Source organism: Giraffa tippelskirchi, chromosome 5 (assembly GCF_054371585.1).
Source record: "Giraffa tippelskirchi isolate mGirTip1 chromosome 5, T2T-mGirTip1v1.2.pri, whole genome shotgun sequence".
NCBI lineage: Eukaryota > Metazoa > Chordata > Mammalia > Artiodactyla > Giraffidae > Giraffa > Giraffa tippelskirchi.
The window spans coordinates 118,333,417-118,358,856 of NC_137279.1; the positions used below are offsets into that span (position 1 = coordinate 118,333,417).

General features: G+C 36.2%; 2 protein-coding genes across 11 annotated transcripts in view; both read right to left on the reverse strand.

Annotated features, from left to right (window-relative positions):
- Positions 1 to 23,742, reverse strand: part of LOC145507099 (alpha-amylase 2B-like) — a 60,617-nt gene extending 36,875 nt beyond the window's left edge. Inside the window, exon 1 of the mRNA XM_081492925.1 lies at positions 23,675 to 23,742. The gene's annotated coding sequence lies outside the window, so the exon portion shown is untranslated. The remainder of the gene's footprint in view (positions 1 to 23,674) is intronic.
- The window catches only part of RNPC3 (RNA binding region (RNP1, RRM) containing 3), a 42,101-nt gene continuing 25,634 nt past the window's right edge, over positions 8,974 to 25,440 (reverse strand). For 2 of the 10 annotated variants that reach the window (XM_081492922.1, XM_081492921.1), the window contains exon 15: positions 23,548 to 25,247. The gene's annotated coding sequence lies outside the window, so the exon portion shown is untranslated. Of the gene's footprint in view, positions 9,911 to 23,547; positions 25,248 to 25,440 lie in introns of those variants that run through there. The other 8 variants (XR_014054564.1, XR_014054562.1, XR_014054560.1 and 5 more) reach the window with 8 other exon arrangements.

A 25,440-nucleotide genomic window follows, 5' to 3' on the forward strand; every position in this document is an offset into this window, starting at 1 on the left:
AAAATACAACATCCTTTCATGATAAAAATACTCCACAGATTGGGCATAGAAGGAACATACCTCAACATAATAAAGGCCATATAGAAGAAACACACAACTAACATTATACTCAAAGGAAAAAAGTTGAAAGCTTTTTATCTAAGATCAGTAACAAGACAAAGAGGTCCTCTTTTATCACTCTTATTCAATACAGCAGAAGTTCTAACTGGAGCAATTTGGTGAGACAAAGAAACAAAAGGCATTCAAATCCAAAAAGAAGTAAAACTGTAGTTATTTGCAAATAATATGGGCATGTATATTGAAATCTCAAAGACTCAGCCAAAAAAAGTATTGTAACTAGTCAGCAATTTCAGTAAAGTTGCAAGATATAAAATCAACATACAGAAATCAGTTATATTTCTATACATTGATTTAATGATGTAACATCTAAAAAAATAAAGAAATCTATCTCATTCAAAATAACATCAAAAACAACAAAATATTTAGGAATAATTTTAACCAAGAAAGTGAAACATTGGTACAACAAAAATCATAAGAGTTTGCTGAAAGAAACTGAAGAAGACACAGACACATGAAAAAATATCCTGTGTTCATGGATTGGAAGAATTAATGTTACTAACACATATATATGGTATTTAGTTAATTGGTAAAGATAACCCTGTATGCAAGACATCGAAAAAGACATAGATAAATAGAACAGTATTATGAACTCTATGGGAGAGGGTAAGGGCGGGATGATATGAGAGAATGGCACTGAAGCACGTAAATTATCATATGTGAAACGAATCGCCAGTCCAGGGTGCTCGGGGCTGGTGCACTGGGATGACCCGGAGGGATGGGATGGGGAGGGAGGTGGGAGGGGGGTTTTGGAAGGGGAAAACATGTACACCCATGGTGGATTCATGCCAATGTATGGCAAAACAAATACAGTATTGTAAAGTTAAAAAATAAATAAATAAAATACCCATACTACCCAAATCTATCTATAGATTCAACACAATTCCCATCAAATATCAATGACTTTCTGTACAGAAACAGAAGAAAACAATCTTAAAATTTGTATGGATCCACAAAAGACCCTAAATAACAAAAACAATACTGAGGAAAAAGAACAAAACTGAAGGTATCACACTTCCTGATTTTAAATTATACTATAAATCTATAGTAATAAAAACAAAAAACAGTAGGGAATGGCACAAAAATAGACTAGTGGAGCAGATCAGAAAGCCCAAAATTAAAATCTCTAAATATACAGTCAACTATTATTTCAGAGGAGAACAAAGAACACTGAGGGAGAAAGGATAGTCTCTTCTCTAGTATTGGGAAAACTGGATAAACACACACAGAACAATAAAATTATATCTCTATGTTGCAACCTATGGGAGCTCAATGAAGTTTTATGGAACTTTTAAAAAGATTACAATAGATATTTCTATCACACCTCACAATTCTCTTTGTAGTCAACTCATCTACCCAGACCTTGCCCCTTGGTAACCATTCACCAGGTAGCTGTTCTATAATTTTAATTTTATATTATTATATAAAAATGTAGCCACGAAGTATGTGATTTTCTGAGTCTGGTTTCTTTTACCAAACATGATACACTTGAGATAAATCCATACAATTCCATGATCAGTTGTCACTATTTTATGTAGAGGTACAAAACTAATTGAAAAACATTTGGGTTGTTTCCAATTTGGAGGATGATGAATAAAGCAGGCTATTTATTTATAGGCAGGGTTTTTTTTTAATTGTTGTAAACACATACATAAAAATTTACCATTAATTTTTTAAGCATAGTTCATTGGTATTGAATTCAAACGTAACATTGTACAACCATTGCCACCACTGATTTACATAACTCTTTTTATCTTGTAAAATTGGAATTCTGTACCAATTCAACTCCCTATTCTTCCATCCTTATGTCCAACTTTTTGTGACCCCATGGGCTGCAGCATGTCAGGCTCCTCGGTCCTCCACTATCTCCTGTAGTTTGCTCAGATTCATGTCCATTGAGTTGGTGATACTATCTAACCATCTCATACTCTGCAGTCACCTTCTCCTTTAGGAAAGATTGTAGAATCTTTCCCAGCATCAGAGTACTTCTCAATGAGTCAGCTCTTTGCATCAGGTAGCCAAAGTATTGGGACTTCAGCTTCAGCAATAGTCCTTCCAATAAGTACTCAGGGATGATTTCCTTTAGGATTGACTAGTTTGATCTCCTTGCAGTCCAAGGGACTCTTAAGAGTCTTCTCCAACAATTAAAAAGCATAAATTCTTCAGCTCTCAGCCTTCTTTATGGACTAATCTCACATCTGGACATGACTACTGGAAAAACTATAGTTATGACTATATGGACTCTTGTCGGCAAAGTGATGCCTCTGCTTTTCTATACTCTGACTAGGTTTGTCATAGCTTTCCTTCCAAGGAACAAGTGACTTTTTATTTCATAGCTGCAGTCATAGTCCATAGTGATTTTGGAAACCAAGAATATAAAATCTGTCACTGCTTCCACTTTTTCCCTTTCTACTTCCCATGAAGTGATGGGGCCAGATGCCATTTTCTTATTTTTTAAAAAATGTTGAGTTTCAAGCCAGCTTTTTCACTCTCCACTTTTACCTTCATCAAGAAGATCTTTAGTTCATCTTCACTGTCTACCATTAGAATGATATCATCTGTATACCTGAGGTTGTTGCCATTTCTCCTGGCAATCTTGATTCCAGCTTGTGATTCATCCAGCCCAGCATTTTGCATGATTTACTGTGCATACAAGTTAAATAAGCATGGTGACATTATACAGTCTTGTCATAATTCTTTCCTAATTTTGAACCAGTCAGTTGTTCCGTACTAGGTTCTGTTTCTTCTTGACCCGCATACAGATTTTTCAGGAAATAATGAAGGTGGTCTGCTACTCCCATCTCTTGAAGAATTTTCCAATTTGCAGTGATCCACACAAAGGCTTTAGGGTAGTCAATGAAGCAGAAATAGATATTTTTCTGTTAACTCCCTTCCTTTCTCCATGATCCAAAGAATGTTGGTAATTTGCTCCCTTGTTCCTCTACCTCTTCACACCCTGCCTTGTTCATCTGGAAGTTCTTGGTTCATGTACTGCCAAAGCCTAGCTTGAAGGATTTTGAGTATAACCGTGCTGAGGTTGTGGTTGGTGGTTTACTTGCTAAATCATGTCTGACTCTTGTGACCCAATGGACTATAGCCTGAGAGGCTCCTCTGCCCATGGGATTTTCAAGGCAAGAATACTGCAATAGGCTGCCATTTCCTTCTCCAGGTGATTTTCTTGACATATGGATTGAATCCATGTCTCCTGCATTGTAGGCAGATTCTTTACTACTGAGTCACCAAGGAAGTCCATAACCTTGCTATAATGGGAAAGTATGTGAAATGAGCACAGCTCTATGGTAGTTTTAACATTCTTTGGCATTTCCCTTCTTAGGGACTGGAATAAAAACTGGCCTTTTCCAGTCCTGTGACTACGGCTGAGTTTTCAAAATTTGCTGGCATATTGAGTGCAGTACTTTAACAGCATCATCTTTTAGGATTTGAAATAGCTCAGCTGGAGTTTTGTCACCTTCACTATCTTTGTTTTTAGTAATGATTCTTACGGTCCACTTGACTTCACATTCCAGGATGTCTAGGTGAGTGACCACACCATCGTTGTTTTCCAGATCATTAAGACCTTTTTCGGTATAGTCCTTCTGTGTACTTTTGCCATCTCTTGTTAATCACTTCTGCTGCAATTAGGTCCTTACAATTTCTGTCCTTTATCATGCCCATCCTTGTATGAAATGTTCCCTTGATATCTCCAAGTTTCTTGAAGAAATATCTAGTACTTCCTATTCTATTGTTTTCCTCTATTTCTTTGTATTGTTCATTTAAGAAGGCCTTCTTATCTCTTTGAAATTCTGTAGAACTTTGCATTCATTTGGCTACAGCTTTCCCTTTCTCCCTTCCATTTCATTTCTTTTCTTTCCTCAGCTATTTGTAAAGTCTCCTCAGACAACAAGTTTACCTTCTTTCATCTGTTTTTCTTTAGGACAGTTTTCGTCACTGCCTCCTATACAATGTTACAAACTTCTGACCTTAGCTCATCAGACACTGTCTACCAGATCTAATTCCTTGAATCTATTTATCACCTCCACTTTATAATCATAAAGGATGTGAGTCAGGTCATTCCTGAATGGCCCTACTTTCTTCAATTTAAGTCTGAATTTTGTAAGAAAGAGCTCTTGATCTGAGCCACAGTCAGCACATGTCTTGTTTTTGTTCACTGTATAGAGCTTCTCCACCTTTGGCTGCAAAGAATATGATCAATCTGATTCCAGTATTGACCTTCTGGTGATGTCCATTTGTAGACTTGTCTCTTGTGTTGTTGGGAGAGGGTGCCTGCTATGACCAGTGTGTTCCCTTGACAAAACTGTTAGCCTTTGCCCAACTTCATTTTGTACTCCTAGGCCAAACTTTCTTGTTATTCCAGGTATCTTTTGACTACCTACTTTTGTATTCCAGTCCCCTATGATAAAAAGGAAATCTTTTTAGTGTTAGCTCTAGAACGTGTTGTAAGTCTTCACAGAATCAATCAAATTCAGCTTCTTTGGCATCAGTGGTTGGGCATAGACTTGGATTACTGTGATTCTGAATGGTGTGTCTTGAAAACAAACTGAGATCATTCTGTCATTTTTGAGATGGCACCCAAGTACTGCATTTTGGACTCTTTTGTTGATTATGAGGGCTACTCCATTTCTTCTAAGGGATTCTTGCCCACAGTAGTAGATATAATGGTCATCTGAATTAAATTCGCCCATTCCCGTCCATTTTAGTTCACTGATTCTTAAGATGTCAGTGTTCAATCTTGCCATCTCCTGCTTATGTGCTCTGTCACTTAGCCGTAACCAACTCTTTGCTATCTATCCTATGGACTGTAGCCCGCCAGGCTCCTCTGTCCATGGAATTTTCCAGGCAAGGATGCTGGACTGGGTTTCCATTTCCTGCTTCAGGGTATCTTCCCAACCCAGGGATTGAACCTGGCTCTCCTACATCTCCTACATTGGCAAGCAGATTCTTTACCACTGTGCCACTAAGGAAGCCCAGAATACCGGGGTGGGTTGCCATTTCCTTTGCCAGGGGATCTTCCTGACTCAAGGATTGAACCTGAATCTCCTGTTGGCAGGCAGGTTCTTTACAACTGAACCACCTAGGAAGCCCATCTCCTGCTTGACCTCGTCCCAATTTACCTTGATTCATAGACCTAATACTTCAGATTTCTATGCAATATTGTTCTTTACAACACTGGAGTTTACTTTCACTGACAGGCACATCCACGACTAAATGTCATTTCTGCTTTGGCCCAGCTGCTTCATTCTCACTGGAACTTTTGGTAATTGGCCTTTGTTCTTCCCCAGTAGCATACTGGACACCTTCCAGTCTGGGGTCTCATCTTCTGGTGTTATATTTTTCTGCCCTTTCATACTGTCCATGGGGTTCTCCAGGCAAGAATACTGGAGTGGCTTGTCATTTCCTCTTCCAGAGAACCACATTTTGTCAGAACTCTTCACTATGACCTGTCCATCCTGGATGGCCCTGCATGGCATAGCTCATAGCTTCAGTGAATTACACAAGCCCCTTCTCCACAACAAGGCTGTAATCCATGAATTGTCTAGTAGTCTCCTCCTTTTCTGGGGTTTAAAGTGAGATGATTATTTCATCTCTTCCAAATCTATCCTACATTTTTTGCTGTTGAATAGCAGCTTCTCCTCTCCAATAAGCCTCTCCATAAAGTCTCTCTAAATGATAGCTTCAAGGTCACAGGTCTTTCACAGCAGTTCCTGACTCCAAATGTATATGCTCTCATTAAACTGTCATTGAGGCTTTCACCTCTGTTTCCTCTGGGCTGGGAACCTTGCCTTCTTTATTCTTCTGTTGTTAATGCATTTCAGCACTGAGGAGGATAGAATTTTGGCCCCTACTAAGATATGTGAAGATGACAGCACTTCAACAAATATCCAGAAAGCTTCCTGTTCTGAGTGTGGAAACATAACTCCACCTCATTGACAACCACAAGATGGAGAAACAACTTCAGGGAAGCCAGGTGAGGCCCAGAACCTGTCTAACTGTTCTTTGGATAGTAATCCATTATTAGATACATGACTAGCAACTATTTTCTCCCATTCTGTGGGTGGATTTTTTCTCTATTGATAGTGTCTTTTGACATTCAAATTTTAACTATTATCATGAAATCCAATTTGACTGGTTTTTGTTACTTGTGTTGTTGGTGGCATACCTAAGAAATCGTTGCCAAATAAAACATTGTGAAGTCTTTATCCTATATTTTCTTCTAAGGTTTCATTGTTTTAGCTCTTAAATTTATATCTTTGATCCATTTTGAGATAATTTTTGTATATAGTGTTAGGTAAGTGACCAAGTTCATTCTTTTACATGTGACTATCCAGTTTTTCCAGTACCATTTGTTAAAAAGAATCTTTCCTCATTGAATGGTCTTGGAAACCTAGCCAGAAACCATTTCACCATACATGTAACGCATTCATTCATTTCCGGGCTATTCTATTTCATTGGTTTATATGTTTGTTTTTATGACATTATCACATTGTAGGTTTGTAGTAGGTTTTGAAATCAGGAAGTGTGAGTATTCCAGCTTTGTTCTTCTTTCAGAAGATTGTTTTGGCCATTTGGGGTCCCTTAAATTTCCATATAGATTTTAGAATGGGTTTTCCTATTGCTCAAAAAAAAATTGGGGATTTTGATAGGAATTGCATTGAGTCTGTAGATCTCTTTCCATAGAATTTATATTTCAATACCATTAGATCTTCCAATCCATAAATATGGGATGTGTTTCCATTTATTTATGTCTTCTTTAATTTCTTTCAGCAATGTTTTGTAGTTATTACAAGTCTTTCATCTCTTTTATTAATTCCTAAGCATTTTATTCATTTTCATGTTGTTTTTTTTTAATTTATTTAATTGGAGGCTAATTACTTTACAATATTGTGATGGTTTTGCCGTATATTGCCATGGATCAGCCATGGGTGTACATGTGTTCCCCATCCTGAACCCCCCACCTTCTTCCCTCCCCATCCCATCCCTCTGGGTCATCCCAGTGCACCAGCCCTGAGCACCCTGTCTCATGCGTCGAACCTGGACTGGCGATCTGTTTCACATATGATAATATACATGTTTCAATGCTATTCTCTCAAATCATCCCATCCTCACCTTCTCTCACAGAGTCCAAAAGACTGTTCTATACATCTGTGTCTCTTTTGCTGTCTCGCATATAGGGTTATTATTACCATCTTTCTAAGTTCTATATATATGCATTAGTATACTGTATTGGTGTTTTTCTTTCTGGCTTACTTCACTCTAATAGGCTCCAGTTTTATCCACCTCATTAGAACTGATTCAAATGTATTCTTTTTAATGGCTGAGTAATATTCCATTGTGTATATGTACCACAGCTTCCTTATCCATTCGTCTGCTGATGGACATCTAGGTTGCTTCCATGTCCTGGCTATTATAAACAGTGTTGTGATGAATACTGGGGTACATGTGTCTCTTTCAATTCTGGTTTTCTCGGTGTGTATGCCCAGCAGTGGGATTGCTGGGTCATATGGAAGTTCTATTTCCAGGTTTTTAAGGAATTGCCACACTGTTCTCCATAGTGGCTGTACTAGTTTGCATTCTCACCAACAGTGTAAGAGGGTTCCCTTTTCTCCACACCCTCTCCAGCATTTATGTTTTGTAGACTTTTGGATAGCAGCCGTTCTGACCAGCGTGAGATGGTACCCCATTGTGGTTTTGATTTGCATTTCTCTGATAATGAGTGATGTTAGAGCATCTTTTCATGTGTTTGTTAGCCACATGTATGTCTTCTTTGGAGAAATGTCTGTTTAGTTCTTCGGCCCGTTTTTTGACTGGGTCATTTATTTTTCTGGAATTGAGCTGCAGGAGTTGCTTGTATATTTTTGAGATTAATTCTTTGTCAGTTGCTTCGTTTGCTATTATTTTCTCCCATTCTGAAGGCTGTCTTTTCACCTTGCTTATAGTTTCCTTCGTTGTGCAAAAGCTTTTAAGTTTAATTAGGTCTCATTTGTTTATTTTTGCTTTTATTTCCATTACTCTGGGAGGTGGGTCATAGAGGATCCCACGGTGATTTATGTCGGAGATTGTTTTGCCTATGTTTTCCTCTAGGAGTTTTATAGTTTCTGTTCTTACTTTCATGCTATTGTAGACTCAATTGTTTCCATGTACAGATTGATCAGTCCTTTTCAGATTGTTCCTTATTCGTGTATAGAAATGCAACTGATTTTTTTATGTTGATTTGTGTGTGTTTGTGAAATCTTCAGGGTTCTTTGAATAAGATCGTATCTACAATTCAATGGAAATAACCCAATTTCAAAATAGGCAAAGGACTGGAACAGATTTTTTTTTTTCAAATAAGACATACAACGTGCAACAGGTACATGAAAACATGTTCAACATAACCAATCAACAGAAAAATGCAAACCAAAATCACAATGAGATCACCCACCTCACACCTGTTTGTATGACTATCATCAAAAAGGTAAGAGATAAGAAATGCTAGCAAGAAAGTTAACAAAGAGAAGGCTTATACTCTGCAGGTGGAAATGTAAACTGGTAGTCACTATGAAGAACAGCATGAGAATTCCTCAAAAAATTAAAATCTATCTACCAAAGGATCCACTAATTCCACTTTTGGGTATATATTCAAAGTAAACAAAACCATTATTTAGAAGAGGTATCTGTACTCCTATGTTCATTGCAATAGAACCTACAGGGCCATTAACAAATCAATGGATCAAGAAAATATAATATAAGTACATATGTATGCACACACACATAAATACATACACTTATGCATAATATTCCACTGTGTGTGAATGAGCTTGGAGGCATTAAAGAAACCAGACAGAAGACGACCAAATACTGCATGGTATCATTTCTATTTAAAAAAAAAAAATGCTGAGCTCATGTCCAGAGAGTAGGAAAGTGGTTGCCAGGGGCTGGGTGGTGGGGGAAAAAGAGAAAGGTTGGTAAAAGTTACAGACTTTCAGTTATAAAATGAATAAGGACTAAGGACATGATGTATAATGACTATAGTTGGTAACAATGTAATCTATAATTGAAATTTGCTAGGAGAATAGTACTTAAATGTTCTCGTTAAAATAAAAAGTGAAACAAATCAATGTGAATATTCTTTTCCGGTGTATACATATGTTAAATCACTTTGTTGTGTACTTTGAGAATTTTATATATCAATTATATCTCCATAAAGCTGAAAAAAAAGATCATCTATGAACAGAGATAATTTTACTTCTTCCTTTTCAAGTTGAATTCTTTTTATTCTTTTCTTGCCTGATTGCTCTGGGTACAACTTTCAGCACTATGTTGAATAGAAGTGGCAATAGTGGGCTTCCTTGACTTGTTTTGGTTCTTAGTGGAAATGCTTTCAGTCTTTTGCTATGGAGTATGATGCTATGAGTTTTTCATTTAAGAATATTATTATACTGAGGTAGTTTCCTCTGTTCCCAGTTCATTGAATGCTTTTATCATGAAAGTATATTGAATTATGTCAAATGATGTTCTATGTCAATTAAGATGATGGTGTAGTTTTTGTCCTTCATTCTGTTAGGTTTGATAGATTTTCAATGCTGAACCATCCTTGTATTCCAGTATAGATCCTTTATGGTCATGATGTAAAATCCTTTTAATATGCTCCTTTTAAGGGGTTTTGCATCAGTGTTGAACCAAAGGGATATTGGCCTGAAGTCTTCTTTACTTGCAGTGTCTTTCTCTTTATTTGATATTAGGGTAATATTGGTCTCATGGAATCAATCAGGAACCTTTCCTTCCTCTTCAGTTTCTGTGAAAAATTTAAGAAAAATTAGTTTGAATTATTCCTTGAAGCCTTGCCAGAAATCAACAGTGAAGCCATAGGGTTCAAGGCTTATCTTTGCTGGGAGATTTATGATCATTGATTCAATCTATGTCCGAGTTACAGGTCTATTCAGAATTTCTATTTCTTTGCAGTTTAGTCTTTAGTAAGTTTGTGTTTCTAGGAATTTGTCCATTTTATCTAGTTACATATTTCATTAGTGGAGAATTGTTATAGTACTTTTATAGTCCTTTTTATTTCTATAGAATCTCTAATGTAGCATGTCTCCAATTTTAATTCAGATTTTAGTGACTTTTTTCCTTCGTCGCTATAGCTATAGGTTTGTCAATTTTCTTGGTCTTTTTGAGCAATCAACTTTTGGTTTTATTGATTTTTCTCTATTTTTTAATTCCTTATTTCACTTATCTCCACTCTAATCTTTATTATGTTCTACACTTCCTACATTGGGTTTAGTTTGCTCTTCTTTTTCTAGTCCTTTAAAGTTATAAAGGTAACTCATTGATTTGAATTCTTTGTTTTTTAATGTTAGTGACTGAAACTATAAATTCTCCTCTAAGCACTACTTTTGATACATCCCATAGTTTTGGTCAATGCAACCAGTCAATCCTAAAGGAAATCAACCCTTGAATATTCATTGGAAGGACTGATGCTGAAGCTGAAGCTCCAGTACTTTGGCCACCTCATGAGAAGAGCTGATTCACTGGAAAAGATTTTGATGCTGGGCAAGATTGAGGGCAAGAGGAGAAGGGGGCGACAGAGGATTAAATGGTTGGATGGCATCACTGACTCAATGGACATGAGTTTGCACAAATTCCAGGAGATAATAAAGAACAGTGAAGCCTGTTGTGCTGCAGTTCATGAGGTCACAGAGTTGAACACAGCTTTGCGACTGAACAATAGTTTTGGCATGTTGTGTTTTTGTTTCTAAGTATTTCCTAATTCCCTGTGTAATTTCTTTGACCCACTAGTTGTTCAACAGTGTACTGTTTAATTTCAACAATAGTGTGGAGTTTCCAGTTTTCCTTCTTTATTTTTATCATCTTTTGGGATATGAAATAGCTAAACTGGAATTTCACTACCTCCCCTAGCTTTGTTTCTAGTGATGCTTCCTAAGGCCCACTAGACTTGGCATACCAGGATGTCTGGCTCTAAATGAGTGATCACACCATCTTGGTATTCTGGGTCATGAAGATCTTTTTTGTATAGTTCTTCTGTGTATTCGTGTCACCTCTTCTTAATGTCATCTGCTTCTGTTAGGTCCATATCATTTCTGTCCTTTATTGTGCCCATATTTGGATGAAGAGTCGCCTTGTTATCTCCAATTTTCTTGAAGAGATCTCTAGTCTTTCCCACTCTATTGTCTTCCTCTATTTCTTTGCATTGATCACTGAGGAAGGCTTTCTTATCTCTCCTTGCTATTCTTTGGAACTCTGCATTCAAATGGGTGTATCTTTCCGTTTCTCCTTTGCTTTTCGCTTCTCTTCTTTTCACAGCTATTTGTAAGGCCTCCTCAGACAGCCATTTCGCTTTTTTGCATTTCTTTTTCTCGGGGATGGTCTTACTTCCTGTCTCCTGTGCAATGTCACGAACCTCCATTCATAGTTCTTCAGGCTCTCTGTCTAACACATCTAATCCCTTAAATCTATTTCTCACTTACACTGTATAATCGTAAGGGATTTGATTTAGGTCATACCTCAATGGTCTAGTGGTTTTCCCTACTGTCCTCAATTTAAGTCTGAATTTGGCAATAAGGAGTTCATGATCTGAGCCACAGTCACCTCCCAGTCTTGTTTTGGCTGACTGTATAGAGCTTCTCCATCTTTGGCTGCAAAGAATATAACCAATCTGATTTCGGTATTGACCACTTGATGATGTCCATGTGTAAAGTCTTCTCTTGTGTGTTTGCTATGACCAGTGCATCCTCTTGACCAAACTCTATTAGCCTCTGCCCTGCTTCATTCTGTATTCCAAGACCAAATTTGCCTGTTAATCCAGGGATTTCTTGACTTCCTACTTTTGCATCCCATTCCTCTATAATGAAGGGGACATCTTTTTTTGGGTTTTAGTTCTAGAAGGTCTTGTAGGTCTTCATAGAACCATTCAACTTCAGCTTCTTCAGCATTACTTGTTGGGGCATAGACTTGGATTACTGTGATAATGAATGGTTTGCCTTGGAAATGAACAGAAATCATTTTGTAGTTTTTGAGACTGCATCCAAGTATTGCATTCTGGACTCTTTTGTTGATTATGGCTACTCCATTTCTTTTAAGAGATTCTTGCCCACAGTAGTAGATATGATGGTCATCTGAGTTAAATTCACCCATTGCATGCAGTCCATTTTAGTTCGCTGATTTCTAAAATGTCAACGTTCACTCTTGCCATCTCCTGTTTGATCACTTCCAATTTGCCTTGATTCATGGACCTAACATTCCAGGTTCCTATGCAATGTTGCTCTTTATAGCATCAGACTTTACGTCCATCAGCAATCACATCTGCAACTGGGTGTTGTTTTTGCTTTGGCTCCATCTCTTCATTCTTTCTGGAGTTACATCTCCACTAATCTCTAGTAGCATGTTGGGCACCTACTGACCTGGAGATTTCATCTTTCAGTGTCCTATCTTTTTGCCTTTTCATACTGTTCACGGGGCTCTCAAGGCAAGAATACTGAAGTGGTATGCCATTCCCTTCTCCAGTGGGCCACGTTTTACCAGAACTCTCCACCATGTCCCATCCATCTTGGGTGGCCCTACACAGCATGGCTCATAGTTTCATTGAGTTAGACAAGGCTATGGTCCATGTGATCAGATTGGTTATTTTTCTGTGATTGTGTCTCCTCAGGAGATACTCAAAGACAGTTCTGTCTCAGTCTCTGTGGGGTCTCTGGGGCCTGGTGCACACAAAGTATGTTTGAGCCCTCTGAGCATCTTTGGCAGATATGGGGTTAGATTCTAAACGTGATTTTGCCCCTCCTACCATCTTGCTGGGGTTTCTCCTTTGCCTTTGGAAGTGGGGTATCTCCTCAAAGTCACTGTAGTGCCATACAGCCACAGCTCCAGCACCGCAGTGTCTTTTATGTTGACATATTTTGGTAGTAAAAATGTTTCTCATTTTTTTGTGTGTGTATTCTATAGCTCTTTTCCTTGTGGTTACCATGAGGTTTACATTTAACATACTAATTATAAATTCTAATTCAATTTATACTACCTTAACGTCAGTAACATACAAAAAATGTCTTTACACTTCTGTTTCCAGTCTTTTCAGTTGTTGAGGTCCCCTGAATTACATCTTTATACACTGTGTGCCCCTAAATATAGACAACTATTTTAAATGCATTAGTCCCTTAAATGAAGTAGAAAACAACATGCAGACTTACAGACCACAATTACAATTATACAAGCTTATTGACTAAACACTGTCTATTCAATGTATTAGTCTATTAAATCCTGTAGATAACAAATGTAGCAACTGACCACTTTTACAATAATATTAGCTTTTATAATTGTTCCTACATTTCTCTTTATTATGATATGTTTTTCTCCATATGGCTTTAGTTATGATCTAGTGTCCTTTCATTCGACCCTTGCAGGATTTCCATGAGCATTTCTTGCAGGGAAGGTCTAGTGCTAAACTCTCCGAGCTTTATTTAGGAGTGTCAATGTCTCCTTCACTTTTGAAGGAAAAAACAAACAAACAACAACAAACAACAACAAAACAGTCTTGCCAGATAGGGAATTTCTGGTTGAATTTTTCTTCTTTTAGCACTTAGTATCAGCCCACTCCTTTTGGCCTCCTAAGTTCCTGAGGGAAAATCTTCTGATAATCTTTGAGAATCCCTTCTATGTGGATATTCACTTTTCTGTCTTATGTAATTTTATTATGTCTTCATGTGCATTTTTGAGTCAGTTTTACTTGGAATTCATTGAACTTCTTGGATATTTATATTCATACTTTCATCAGATTTGTTTTCAGCTATTACTTCGATTATTCTGTCTCTTCCTCTCTCTCTCCTGGGATTCACAGTGTGGCTGCTGGCCTGCTTGATGCTTTTCCATTGGACACTTAGCCTTCAATCTTTGGTTTGTTCCTCAAATTTGATAATTTTCACTGTCCTATGTTCACTGATTCTTTCTTCTGCATACTCATATCTCCTTGGCATTTCTCTAGTGAATTCTCTGTTTCAATTATTGTACTTTTCAGCTCCAGAAATATTTGGTTTATTTTTAGATTTCCTATCTATTGATATTGCCATTTTATTCATACATTGCTTTGCTTTTACTTCCTCCATATCTTCTTTAGTTCCTTGAGCATCTTTAGAATAGTTATTTTACTCTTTGCTTAGTATATCTGCCATCAGATCTTCTTCAGGGATAGTTTCCATACATTTATTATTTTTCTTTGAATCACTCATATCTTCCTGTTCCTTTGTATGCTTTGTAAATTTTCTTTGGTTGAAAACTAGTCGTTTGATTTTACATTATGGTAACTCTGGAATTCAGATTCTCCCCCTTCTACAGTTTGCTCATTTGTTAGTTTTTGGTTTTTAAATTAGTGCATGCTGTATCTGTGTCAAGGATCAACCTGAATTGTAAAACCAAGGTCTTCTCATATTTTTTACCCTTTCCCTGGGATTAGTGGTCAGTTTCTAATCTTCCCCATATGTGCAGTTTTTTGGAATGTCCTAGTCTTTAAGCATGTCTGGCTACCAAAAGTGGGAAAGCTAAATAGGAAAGGAAAAAGGGGGGACCTGGTTTATTATTCCCCTGTAAGTCACTTCACTGGGGGTGGTAGAGATAGGAGAGATGGATTACAAACATGGGAGGTGTAACAACCATGGCTGCCAATCTCTGCACCTCTGTGATCAAAAGTGGCATTAACAATTATGGAATAGATTCCCCAGTATTTAAGAGTTCAGGGTTCTTTTTGCCCACCCTGACTCCTATCAGCAAGGTGCTCCAGGATACATATATGGCTGCCTGCCACATGGTTGGGGTTGGGAGACTGGTTGCTATTACTATGCTAAGAGCTGAAACTGGCCTAAATTAACTCCAATTTACTGTCCAAGGTTTCATCTGGAAATTGCAAGCCCTAGACTCCAGAGATCCAAAATAGTGACTCTGGAGCAACTATATTAGGTGCTAAGTTGGACTCTTGGTACTTCCTACTCCATCATCTTCCCCAAAACCTCTTAGTTATAGATTTTTGTGTGAACATAGTTTTTGTTGTTCTTAGATTCACACTCAGAAGTGTGGTGGATAGGTCACATGTTAATATTATGAAAAACTTCCTCAAACTGTTTTGTAAAGCAGGTTGTACCATTCTCTAATTTCACCAGCAATGTATGAGAGCTGTAGTTGCTCCACATTTTTGACTAATCTTGGTACTATCAGAATGTATTTTAAGCCATTCTAATAGGTGTGTGGTGCCACCTTATTGTGGTTGTATTTTGTATTTGCCCAAATAGATCAAACTGCCAACATCCGCTGGATCATCGAAAAAGCAAGAGCTCCAGAAAAACATCTATTTCTGCTTTATTGACTATGCCAAAGCCTTTGACTGTGTGGATCACAATAAAATGTGGAAAATTTTGAGAGATGGGAATACCAGACCACCTGATCTGCCTCTTGAGAAGCCCGTATGCAGGTCAAGAAGCAACAGTTAGAACTGGACATGGAACAACAGACTGGTTCCAAATAGGAAAAGGAGTACATCAAGGCTGTATATTGTCACCCTGCTTATTTAACTTATATGCAGAGTATGTCATGAGAAATGCTGAGCTGGAAGAAGCACAAGCTGGAATCAAGATTGCCGGGAGAAATATCAATAACTTCAGGTATGCAGATGAGACCACCCTTTTGGCAAAGTGAAGAACTAAAGAGCCTCTTGATGAAAGTGAAAGAGGAGAGTGAAAAACCTGGCTTAAAACTCAATATGCATGAAACTAAGATCATGGAATCTGGTCCCATCACCTCATGGCAAATAGATGGGGAAACAGTGGAAACAGTGGCTGACTTTATTTTGGGGGGCTCCAAAATCACTGCAGATAGTGATTGCAGCCATGAAATTAAAAGATGCTTCTCCTTGGAAGGAAAGTTATGACCAAACTAGACAGCATATTCAAAAGCAGAGACATTACTTTGCCAACAATAAAGAAAGCTGAGCGCCAAAGAATTGATGCTTTTGAACTGTGGTGTTGGAGAAGACTCTTGAGGGTCCGTTGGACTGCAAGGAGATCCAACCAGTCCATCCTCAAGGAGGTCAGTCCTGAGTGTTCAGTGGAAGGACTGATGTTGAAGCTGAAACTCCAATACTTTGGCCACCTGATGCAAAGAGCTGACTCATTTGAAAAGACCCCGATGCTGGGAAAGATTGAGGGCAGGAGGAGAAGGGGACGACAGAGGATGAGATGGTTGGATGGCATCACCAACTCAATGGAATCACCAACTCAATGGACATGAGTTTCAGTAAACTTGGGGAGTTGGTGATGGACAGGGAGGCCTGGCGTGCCACAGTTCATGGGGTCACCGAGTCGGACATGACTGAACTGAACTGGATGGATGATGATGTGTATCATCATTTCATGTGCTTATTTGCCATTTGTAAATCTTTGGTGAAGTGTTTACAAATTTATTCTTCATTTTTATTTTTTACAATTCTTTATGTATGTCCTGGATATTTTGTCAAATATATGCTGCCCAAAGATTTTCCCCAGTGTGTGCCTGCCTCTTCATTCTTCATAGCATCTTCTGAATAAGATTTTTATTGGATGACATTTACCTTTATTTTCAATGGAGAAAACTTTTGGTGTTGTATACAGGAATTCCTTGCATAAGCAATGTCACACAGATATTTTTTTCCTGTAACTTTTGGTATGTATTTCAAATAAATTTTGTGTGAAGGAAATTTTTTTTAAAGTTTTCCTTTTGTGTGTGTGTAGGGGGGTACAGGTGTCCAATTATTCTAACATATTTAAATAGCAGTCCTCTCTCCAATGAACTTTTCATTTTTGTCAAAAATTAATCTGCCATACACGTGTGGGTCTATTTGTAGACTTTTCTATTTCAGTGATCTATGCATCTCTCCTTATGCCAAATACAGTTATTCTAGCTTTATAATAAACCTTAGAAGTATGTAACTTAAGTCTTTTAATTGCTTTGTTTTTTAAAATTGTGGTGGACATTCTGGTTGCTGTTTTTCCAAAGAGCTCTGAAAGTCAGTTTAGCCGTATCAACAAATTATCCTGCTACAATTTTCAATTCGAGATGAATCTATTTGAGGTGACATCACAAAAATCATGACTCTTTCAAGTCATGTATAGCGTATAGTTCTCTGTTTACTCAGGTCTTTATTTTTTATCAAAATTTGGAGGATGGCCTTTGGCATAAGGGTCTAGTACACATTTTGGTAGATTTATACCTAATTATTTCAATTCTGGTACTATCGCAAATGTTAATTGTAGAAAAAAAATTCAAGGTCTAATAGTTCACTGCTAGTTTATTTAATCTTACAGTCTTGTTTGACTCAATTGCAGGAGCTGTTAAATCTTTGGGATTTTCTACATAAACAGTGATATCACCTCTGTATAGGAATAGTTTTATTTCTTAATTTCCAATTTGTATACTGTTCTCTTTCTCACTTTATGAACTGGCTATCAGTGAGATGTTGAATAGTAGTGAGTGTGGCCTTCCTTGACTTGTTTCCCCTTCCTTTGGGGAAAAACATTTAGCCGTTAGGACTTCTCTGCCGGCAGAGAAGCAGACGGCAAAGCATCTGCCTACAATGCAGGAGACCCGGGTTTGATCCCTGGGTTGGGAAGATCCTCTGGAGAAGGAAGTGGCAACCCACTCCAGTACTCTTGCCTGGAAAGTCCCATGGATGGAGGAGCCTGGTAGGCTACAGTCCATAGGGTCACAAAGAATTGGACATGACTGAGTGACTTCACTTCACTTTGAAGAACAATTGGGAGACTTTGTAGACACTTTTCAGCTTAAGGAAGCTCTTTTCCATTCCCCGTTTATTGAGTTTTTACTAAGAATGGATATTTAGCTTTGTCAAATGCTTTTCTTTCATTTATTAAGATGATCCTATGCTTTTTCTTCTTTAGTCTGTTGATAGGATGAGTTACATTTATTGATTTCAAAAGGTTCAACAGACTGCCTTTCCCAATATAAAGTTCTCTTGGTCATGATTTAAATCCTTTTTACATATTGCTTGATTCAACTTGCTAATATTTTGTTGCAGATTTTTGCATCTATACTTACAAGAAACAGAAACACATAGTTTTCTTTTATGACCAAGGTAATGCAGGCATCTTAACATGAATTTGGAGGTGTTTTGTTGTACAGTATTGTTGGTTTCTTCATTTAATGTTTTGCAGAATTCACAAGTGAAGCTCTTCAGGCCTCCAGGGAGACTTTCAATTACAAAGTAAATTTATTAGATATAGAATTATTCAGAGTTGATAAGTAGGTTACCTGCTTCTCAAATTAGTTTAGTTTAAAACTTTCAGGAAGTTGGCTCATTTCATCAAAGTTGCCATATTTATGGAAATAAATTTACTAAAAATACTCCAGTATCATTTTCTTACAACCTGACAGGGAAGAGGGATTTTCCTTTGCAGTCAGGCGAGAACTTTTTCAATTGATCTTCTTAGGAACTAGCTCTGTTTCCAATATTTTCAACTCTATTCTGTCTACAAGTTCACTGATTTATAATTCATTATTTCCTTGTTCTGCATTGTTATTCTTTTTCTAGTTCCTTAGGGTAGAAGATTAAATCTGTTATTTTTCTTCTTTTCTAATATAGACAAATTCTCTTAAAAACTCTCCTTTTAGCTGGAGTTCCCAAATTTTGATGTCGTATTTTCATTTTCATTCAAGTATTTCCTAATTTCTCTTAAAAAGTTTATCTTGATTCATACATATAACATGGAAATAATTACTTAATATCTATAAACTTGAATTTTTTTCAGATATTTCTGTTACCAATATCTGATTTTGTTCAGCTAAGATCAGAGAGTTGCATGATTTAAGATTCTTAGCTTGCTAATAAGAATAATTATCTTCTAAATTCTACTGCTGGTTAGTTCACTGGGTTGGGCAGGAAGAAAAACCTTACTCTTTTAAAACATAAGAACAGATACACAAACAGTCCAAAAGAGACATATCATTATACCGTGGTATTAAAATTTCATGAGGATGTTAGGAAAAAAAAAAAAGTCTAAAAATTCATGGAGGTAGAAGGGCAAAAAATGGCTAAGAAACACTGGATTAGAGGTGTTTCACTATTTTATTTTTCATTTAAGAGGTGATATATTTGTCATACAGAAAAGTGTGAAAAAGTGTAACAGACCCCATATCCCAAGACCCAAATTTAATAATGTTAACATTTAGAAAAATATTCAAATATTTTTTTAAAGAAAAATCCAATATATATAGAGAACAACCCACTCAAATTTCAATCTCTTTTCCCTCCATCTTTTTCTTCCACAGAAAGATATTAAATGTTTTCATAAATGATATATAACATTTTATGTATCATATTAAGCTCTGAAAAGATTTATGATAAAGAAATTAATCAGCTTTTCATATTTTCTTCTGGAATTCTTAAATTTTCAAACATCCTGGTATATAAGCACTAGAGAAGTGGTATATTGATGCCATACCATAATGTAAAGAAAAAAGAAATGTCCTATATAGTCAAACACCCTTTTACTGATTTCTGATATACATATAAATATACATATATATTTTTAAACATTGTCATCCCTTTAAATCTTTGAATATTAAATCATAGATACTTTATTGATCTCCAGTTTTTCCCCATGGTATTAAAGTTTAAGCTCAGTGGGTACAGAATCTCTCTTTCCTGGTACTTCTTCAGTATTTGGTGATTCTTGGTTGTTTATTTTAAATTCCCTATACTATCCTTTGTGTGAATGGTGTATCTCTACTATAGTTTGCTTTCAGGAAATTCCAGTGTATAATATATAGTAGCTTAAGTTATGGGGGTGGGAATTCTATTTCTATTTCTGAGAATCATCAGTTTTGTCTCTTATGTGCCTAACACATGTAGTTAGCTGTCATCTCTACTGAACAGTCCTACTGAAGTCACTATCTTTTGCTTTACATGCATTAGTAAAAACAATTAAATGTAATAAAGTATCTTATTAACTTACAGTTGAAGTTTATCAAAAACCTTCATTACTCACAAAGGGAAGTGTTCTCTTCTTATAGGGTGTTAAGGATCAAATTACTATACATAAACACTCAGTACAATGTCTTTAAAATTTTAGGTACTTAATAGGTATTGATTCCTTTCCCTTACTTCCTTTCAAAGACTTAACCTCTCAAGACATTGGTTTTTGAAGGAGTTTCACTTGCACAGCAAATACTTTCCAAATCATCTAAACCAGCAACTTGTATGCTTTGCTGTTGTTGTCTAGTTGCTAAGTTGCGTCCGACTCTTTTGCAACCCCTTGGACAGTAGCCCGCCAGGCTCCTCTGCCCATGGGATTTCCCAGGCAAGAATATTGGAGTGGGTTGCCGTTTCCTTCTCCAGGGATCGAATCCACATCTCCTGTATTGGCAGGCAGATTCTTTACCACTGAACCACCAGGGAAGCCCAACTCGTATGCTACCATTTTTTTTTTTTTAATTTGGTGATTTACCTAATCAGGATTATGCTGATTCTGTTAATGACTAGGGTAAGGTGAAGAGCACTTGCATTAGTTCAAAGTATATGCATCCTTAAATTTTACACCCTAGGAACCTCCTTTGCTTTACACTAGTCCAGGTCCTTGTAAAAGGCATAAATGGAAAACAACCACGTGGCAAAAAGAGTTTTATATACTGTATATTGTAGCAAAACATTTTGGCTGCCTAATATCTAAGTTTCTTTTCTGATTTTACCATGCTATGCTTTTCCTTTAAAGAACAAGCCTATTCCCAACTCTCATTTCACATGGTTTATATGAAACTTCACTTCTTGCCTCAGAGGTGACATGTCTGACCCACCCCTGGCCAGTGTGCCAAATCTCTCTGGCAAAAGGAAGAAGGTACTTATTGTTTAAAGTAACTGAAAAATCCAATGACAGACTAGCTATTTGGGCTCTTGCTATTTAACTACTTCTCCAGCTCCATAATTTCTAGACACCAAAGATCCTAAACTTTTCAAATAGTCTCCTGCTCCCTAGGTGTGGCAAGGAAGAATCTGGGAATCTCAGTGATAATCAAAGTGGAAAGATGACTGAATTTTTACTGAAAATCTCAGAATTTTTATATCACCTTCAGTATCAGGGTGAGTTGAGAACCACCACAATGACCATTATGAGAGCTAATATTTATTGAAAATGTGACATACTCTCTCTTTCTATATATATGTATATATATACACACATACACACAACCAGATGCATTTTATATCCATCTAATCATCTTTATAACAATCCCAAGATAGGCATTTTTATTATTCCCATGGAAAATGCAAAAAAAAAAAAAAAGCCATAAAACAACTAAGGCATGGACACAAGATTTGAATTTTGAACCTATACCTGTAAAACCACTTTAATACACTATTTTTCATGAACTATTAAGGCTGAAATTCTCAACACTACAGCAGGATAGGGATTCCAGGGTTTTATTTAGGTTTATTTTAAAAAATATTCTTTTTCGGTGTGTGTTAGTCACTTAGTTGTGTCCAACTCTGCGACCACATGGACTGTAGCCCATCAGGCTTCTCTGTCCATGGGATTCTCCAGGCAAGAATACTAGAGTGGACTGTCATAAACCTGACAAATTTAAACATTCCAAGGAATAATTTAGCTTTTGGCTCACTACTCCTATCATAATTAATGATAATTTCAAAAAACACATATGATCCTTTCGATATCCAAGTTTCTCAATTTCTTGAATTCATCTCTTTCCATAACCTCACTTTCACTCAACTACTATACTCACATTCTAGAAGTCACTAATTACTGTACTCTAGTATTTTCAATCTCAGTCCCTTACTTTATTTCAACCTCCCAAATTTCCTACCTCTAAGACATAACAACACATCTTCAACCACACTGCAATCTCAATGGATCATACCATTTCTCCATTGTGCCTGAAACTCCATTTTCTCAATTTGCTCATTACCAGATTACTTTCCATGTCCCTCCTTCATAATCATTCTTTTGATTATGTCAACACCTTTCCCCTTCTCCCTTTTTGTTATATTCATGTGAGAAAATTCCAACTTTAAAAATCTGACTGTCTACTCAATAGCAGTACAAAGGCTAAACTAGGAAAAACACAAAACCACATTGACTGATCTCAATTAAATGAACAACCATGGACTTCAAGTAGGCACTTTTTAAGTAATATCCAGCAATCCTTCTAAGCATCTTTTTCTCACTTCTCTAAATATCTATATTACATCTTCTTTCCTCAATCTATTTTTCCCCAACACTTCTTCCTTCTACTTCATGACCTTGCTTCCTATTTACTAAGAAAATATAACACAAATTTTATATGCTTCCATTAGATATACCAAACTGCAAATATCTCGATCTTTATAATTTGTCCTTCCTTCCACTGCTATTAATGAGCTGTTTACACACCATCTTTAAAACTAACCCTTCTATTTATACACCGTATCTATGGTTCCAGTGACATTCCTCTCACTCCTGCATCATGTCTTTGTTTTTTCTCTACTACATTAGGCCATGAAAATCTGCTATATTTTCAATCTTTAGCAAATAAAAACAAAACCTTCTTGATACTATATCACCCTGTATTAACAACCCATTTCACTATTCCCTCGGAGAGCAAGACTCCTTAACAGTTGTCTTCAGAACTCATCTTTCTTGCATCATCAACAGACCTAACATATTTAATCCTTCCTAGCTGAGCTTCTTTCTTCGTTTGGGTTTACCTACTCTTAGTCACGTTTTCTTACCACTTGACATCTAAATATTAGCATGTTCCAGGGTTCAAATCTCCATTCTTCTATTTCCTACCTTTAAACTTTTCACTTACCTCATTTCACAAAGCTATGAGTAAAATGGAAGAAGCTGTGATACACAACATCGTTCCAACAAAGATCTAAGTGACTCTAAGATAAAACTGTTACTACATACTCACAGAAGAGTATCAACCAGAACAAATTCAATAAAACATATCAATGTTTCCTACTTGACATACAGCTGAAATTAATTTTACTAAGGGAACAGAATAATTTTATATAGGAAACATTTATACACTGAGTGACATTCTAATACACTGGGAGACACAACAGTGAAAACCTGTTAGGGCAAGTATACAAATTCCCTAGCCTGTGAAAAACCCTCCACCACTTAAGAGAAAAAACAAAATCAAAACAACAACATCAAAATCATGAAAACTCAGCCAAGCAAAACTACTCTGAGAATAATTACAAAAAATAAGATTACTATAAAAAAAAGTGTTAAGTGCATCAGTATACAAGTAAGAATGAAAAAGGGCAATATTTGTAACCATAAAATTTATATTTAGAATTATAAAATTACTTGGTAAAAAATCTATGTAATTATCAAATTACACTTTCCTCAACATATAAATAACAAAGAAAAATTAAGATCATGATTTTGATTGGAAGGAATAATTTATTATATGAGGACGATGATTAAAATACATGTGATAGACTTCTAATAAACTGATTTAAATGCATATAGATTTAACTTTTAAATACACTTTAAAAGCTATTACGCACAGTTCCATAGTCCAGGTGGTCAATTTCATCTCCACAAAGATGGAAAGCACTTGAGAGATAAAAGGAACCTAAAACACCATAAAAATTCATTAAAAATACTGATTAAATAGTTCACTAGTTCTAAAATAACTAAAAGCTAGAAAATTTATATTTAGAAAATTAGTGAATCATGTCAGTGCAACAAAATTTTAATTATCTAACAGCATATAAACTGACTTATAACATTAAAAAATAAAAATTTTAACTGTGCCAACAGAAAAAGCAACAGCAATTTCAGTATCTCTTGCTTTTTGTACTCTTTGAGTGATAATGATTAACAACAGAATTTTGCATTGTTTTCATAGTACTATTAGTAGGATTTGCAAGAAAAGTGATGTAAAGACTCCAATGCTGTATCTTCCTACTAGTGAAAGTTTAGATGGCTAGGGTGATGTCTTGGATCCATGTAATCTGTTTAATCTAACAAAGCAGTATTCAAATTGGTCAGTCCTTAGAACCACTAAGGGAAAATTAGATTCTTGGTCCTGATTCCAGAGATTCTCATCTATCAGTTCTAGGATAGAGTCCAGAAATCTTTACGTATAAAAATCCTTCCTCAGTGGTTCTCAACCTTGGTTGCACATTGGAATCAATACTCTGTGAGGTTTGAAAATACTGCTACCTATGCAGAAATCCAGACCAATTAAAACAAAACTCTGGGAAGAAACCCAAGCAACATACTTTATTATTTTCCTTTAGTATCTTTTTTTTTTAAAGTTCTGCAAGTCATTCTAATACGCAGCCAAAATTGAGAACCACTGTTTGGGCGGTTCTGATTATCAACTGGTCTAGAAACCACTGCTCTTACATACCTACCAGAACTGTTTCTTTCCACTTATTGTGCTACCCTGAGTCAACTTTATGTCTACTCCTCTGTTACTTTTTTCCTTAATCCTTTTATTTTGTTTAGAAAAAGAAAGGGAAAAAAGACACCTCTACTTGCTATCTCAAAGGAGATTTCAATAATAAAACCTCCGCTGTCTGCTACTCTTATTTGGAATTCACACTGAAATTCAGTTATTTAAATTTTCAACATATGTACTTTTTATAGAGGGAAAATCCCTTTTGCCCAGTCAAATTTTATAACAGGTTATACAGAACACCTAAACCAGATACATCATGAAAGAGAAAGCATTTATGTTACAGAATTAGACTTAGAAAATATATAAATAGAAGAAGCAAGACTAAAATCTGTGTTAAAGCAAATGTATCCATTCCCCAAGTAAATAAGTTGACCTGATTCACTAACTTTCTCTGGAAAAACTACATAACCTAAAGGATAGCATAGAAAATTCAGCAACAAATCTAAAAACCACATAAAAGGTTTGTTCAATCAACACAGATAATTTTAGAAATACTTAATTTCAATACATTGTAAAAAAATATATATATATATTGCTTAAACTGGATCAGTGGGTTGGGGAGAGAGAAAACACTTCTAGGAAAATAAAAAAAACACTGCCCCAAAAGGATACGACAAGAAAGGATACACTTTGTATGACAGTATTACAGCAGTATTTACGCAGGGATGCTTCTAAAGAAGAACAGCAGAATGCAGTTTAATTTTTTTCTCATATTTCATGTTAGATTTACAAATAAATGTTTTTTCTTAAACACACACAGAAAATAGTTTATTTTCATCTGTTCTTCTAAGGTATTTGTAAGATGTCTGACTATACCAGTATAGATACTTTACTACAAAATTCAAATATTCAAGGTGCCTCCCA